Source organism: Pipistrellus kuhlii, unplaced genomic scaffold (assembly GCF_014108245.1).
Source record: "Pipistrellus kuhlii isolate mPipKuh1 unplaced genomic scaffold, mPipKuh1.p scaffold_m20_p_32, whole genome shotgun sequence".
NCBI classification, from domain to species: Eukaryota; Metazoa; Chordata; class Mammalia; order Chiroptera; family Vespertilionidae; genus Pipistrellus; species Pipistrellus kuhlii.
The window spans coordinates 2695178-2699594 of NW_023425532.1; the positions used below are offsets into that span (position 1 = coordinate 2695178).

The 4417-nt window shown below is 38.4% G+C and overlaps 1 pseudogene across 1 annotated transcript; it reads left to right on the top strand.

Moving 5' to 3' along the window:
• The first annotated feature begins 1305 nt into the window (after positions 1-1305).
• On the top strand, positions 1306-1899 carry LOC118731809 (annotated as a pseudogene). Its single transcript, XR_004991969.2, has one exon. The product of XR_004991969.2 is annotated as a ferritin heavy chain-like (transcript).
• Positions 1900-4417: the final 2518 nt, after the last annotated feature.

Sequence of the window (4417 nt, forward strand, 5' to 3'; positions counted from 1 at the left end):
TGTAGGCCTGAGGAGAATATGAGAAAGACAGAGAACCCTGTGGGAGCTGGCATATATTATAGAAGAGAGGGCATCCAGTAGGAGCTGTAGTCCCAGAAGATCTCAGCTACTGTCAGAGAAGGGAGGGAGCAAAAGGAATAACTCCTACTTGTTCTCCTTGTGTTTTCCTATCTCATGTCAGCTCCTCTCACTGACCAAACCCAACCAGAGCCTGGGGTAAGTGAGGCTAACCATTCAGGGCAGAGAAGGGTAGAGAATGGAATGAGGTAGGAAAGAGGGGTGGTAACAGACAATAACCCTTACATCAGTAAAGACTTCGGGGCTTTCCATGCCCACTACAGTATTTGAGTGTGGTAGGGCTCAAGATGTATTTTAGAGCAGTCAGAGAGAGAGAGAGAGAGAGAGAGAGAGAGAGAGAGAGAGAGAGAGAGAGAGAGAGAGAGAGAGAACCCATGGAATACTGGCATCTGTGTGCTCTTTATTATTGTTTTTCATCTTCTGTGCCAGTCTTTGTTTTCCTAACTCTTCTTTCCTCGTCTAGAACTGTTATTTGTTATTTGTACTAATCCCAGCCTCCCTCACTGAGAGAGCCAAGGACAGGTTGGCCAACTTTCTAGACCTCGGTTTTGTCTCTAAAAGTGCTGGGCATGGACCAGATGCCCCCCATTTTCTTCCAAATGTAAAATAAAGCAAAAAATAAAGATCAACCAGTCCTTGCTGCTAACATTGTTAAAGGAAGACAAAGAATAAAATGGAGATGGAGAGATAAAAATTATTAATGTTGAAAGGGACAGAAGAATAAACAGAGATAGGTAAAGTGATTTTGGGAACTGTGGATTTTTATGCAGCTTTTAAATCTCTGATAACACTCAGTGAAACTGGTCTGGATATGTATGTGTCAGGGGAGGGAGTACTCAAAAGCAAATTCAAGCCATTAAATTTCAACTCTGCTTTTCCCAGGAGTACAGAATTTCTTCTGAAGCAGTGAAACCTTCAAAATTGCATGAGATCAGCTATAGTTTACTGAAGATTTTCTATTCATTATCGATCAGCCATTGGCCAAAAGAGTAAGACAGCCTTCGCATTGCAGAGAACCTGAATATCTGTTTCTTTTACAATTGATTAAGGGAAAGGGAAGCAGTGCAGCAATTCTTCTCTAGTACTCAAAAATAGAATTGGGGAAAAGGAGATTTAATCCCAATTATCTTAAATTTCTTTAAATCACAGTCTTCTCAGAGAGTCCCTACGGTTTCCTGCTTCAACAGTGCTTGGAATAAACCCGGAGCTTGATCATCCCATCCCACTGTCCAGGCCAGCCTTCCACCTCTCCTTAGCTGCCCACCATGACAATGACCGGGTCCATCTTGCAGGTGGGCCAGAACTACCACCAGGACTCAGAGGCTGCCATCAACCACCAGATCCACCTGGAACTCTATGCTTCCTACGTCTACCTGCTGCCCATGTCTTTCTGCGTTGACTGTGATGATGTGGCTTTGAAGAACTTTGCCAATATTTTCTTCACGAGTCTCATGAGGAGAGGAAACATGCTGAGAAAATGATGAAGCTGCAGAACCAGTGAGGTGGTCGAATCTTCCTTCAGGATATCAAGAAACCAGGCTGTGACCAACTGGGAGAATGGGCTGAAGGCAATGGGATATAAGTTACACTTGGGAAAAAATGTGAGTCGGTCACTACTGGACTTATATAAACTGGCTGCTGACAAAAATGACCCTCATTTGTGTGACTTCATTGGGACTCACTACCTGAATGAGCAGGTGAAATCCATCAAAGAACTGGGTGACCACGTAACCAACGTGCACAGGTTGGGGGCCCCTGAAACTGGCATGGCCGAGTATCTCTTTGACAAGCACACCCTGGGAGACAGCGATAAGAGCTAAGCCTTACATTGGCTTCCCATAGCCATGGAGATGACTTCCCTGGTCATCAAAACAGTAGGTGCATATGGGAGTCACCCCAATAAGTGTATTTGAAAAAATAAATTAATTAATCCCAAAGAAGGTAAATAAAAAGACAACAATGCTCAGATAGAACAAATAGTAAATAGATCACAAGATGGTAGATTAAAAGATACACCACACTAACATTAATAAAAAGAAAGCGGGAGTGGCTACATTAATATTAGACAAAGCAGATTTTCAAACAAAACAAACACATTACCAGGGATAAAGAAGGCCATTTCATAATGATTAAGAAATCGATTAATCAAGAGAACTTGACAACTTAAAAAATGTATGCACCTAAGAACAAATGTCAAAACACACAAAGTAAAACTAATAGTATTGCAAAAAGAAAAAGGCATATCCACAATCATAGTTCGAAGTTTTAAAATCACCCCTTTCAAATAATTGATAGAATAAGTAGGTAGGAAATCAACAAGAATATAGATTTAAACACTTTCAGCTATCTTGACTTAATTGACCTAATTGAGAATGTTCCACTCAGCTATAGAAAAATACACATTCTTTTCAGGTACACATGGAATATTTTCCAAGATAGACCATATTCTGAGCCACAAAATAAGCCTCAGCAAACTTTAAAGGATTCAAGTCATAAAAAGTATGTCCTCTGGCCCTAGCCTTTTGAGCTCAGTGGATAGAGCGAGCGTTGGCCTGCAGATTGAAGATCCAAGGTTTGATTTCTGTCAAGCGTACATGCCCAGGTTGTAGGCTTCATCCACATTTGGGGGGGGGGGTGCAGGAGGCAGCTGATCAGTGATTCTCTCTCATCATTGATGTTTCTATATCTTCCTCCCTCTCCCTTCCTCTCTGAAATCAATTTTTAAAAAAAAATTTTTAAGTATGTCTTCTAACCACAGTGGAATTTCCTTTAAAATCAGTAATGAAAAGCTCTCTGGAAAATCCCTAAAATTTTGGAAACTGAATAACACACATCTGGATAACCCATGTTATTCAGGGTCAAAGAAGAAATTAAAAGAGAAAGTAAAAAGTATTTTGAACTGCATAAAAATAAAAGAACATCAAAATGTGTGAGGTGTCAATTCAGCAGTAATTAGGGGGTAGTTTATAGCATTGAATACCAATATTAGAAAAGAATATAAGTCTCAAATCAATTACCTTAGTTTTTAACCCTAAAGAATTGGAAAAAAGAACAAATTAAACAGAAGAAAGTAAACAATAAATATAAAAGAGGACATCAATGAAATAGGAAAAAGAAAATAATAAAATAAAAACAATGAAACGAAAGCCTATTCTTGAAATAGGTCAATATAATTGATTAAACTCTAACTAGACTGACCAGGAAAAGAAGGAAGGAAACACAATCACCAATATCCAAAATGAAAGAGGGGATATCATGAGAGATCCTACAGATATTAAAAGGGTAATAAGAGAATTTATAAATAATTCTATTCTATTATATTCAACAACTTGGATGAAATTAAAAAATTAAAAGATATAAAGTATTGAAACCTCATTCAAAAAGAAATAGATAATGTGAAATTCCCTATATGTATGGCAAAGGAATTGGACTGATAGTTAAAAACTTTCTCACGCAGGAAGCTCTAGGCCCACATAGCTTTACTAGAAAAGTCTATCAAATATTAATAAAACATTCTCTAGACCAATAAAAGGCTAAAGGAGTATATTACTACCAGACCAGCATTGCAGGAAATGTTAAGGGGAGTGTTTTACAAAGAAGTAGGTGACCTGCAAGAGGCAGCTGATTGATGTTTAATATCTCTCTGCTTCTCCCTTCCTCTCTGAAATCAATAAAAAATATTTTTTTAAAAAGAGAACATATAAAACCCAACATCAAAAAAACAAACAATCTTTGTGTGTTTCTGGGCAAAGGATGTGACTGCATACTTCAAAGAGGACATGCAGATGGCCAATAAATATGAAAAGATACTGCCACTAATCATCAGAGAGATGGAAATTAAAAGCACAATGAGATATCAGCTCACACCTGCCAGAATAACTATTAGCAATAAATCAACAAACTACAACTGCTGGCGAGGATGTGGAGAAAAAGGAACCCTTGTGCGCTGCTGGTGGGAATGCAGACTGGTGCAGCCACTGTGGAGAACAGTATGGAGCTTCCTCAGAAATTAAAAATGGAACTGCATTATGACCCAGCTATTCCACTTCTGGGAATTTAGCCAAAAAACCTGAAACAATAATTGAAAAATATATATATATTCACCCTTATTCTCATTGCAGCCTTATTTACAATAGCCAAGATTTTGAAGCAAGCAAAGTACTTTTCACTAGATGAGTGGATAAAAAAGCTGTTAAAAAAAAAAAAAAGTATCTCTTACCCTTTGAAACAACATGGAGGGACCTGGAAAGCATTACGCTAAGTGAAATAAGCCAGTCACAGAAAGTGAAGTATCACATGATCTCACTTATATGTGAAGAGGGTGGGAAAAGATTAACCA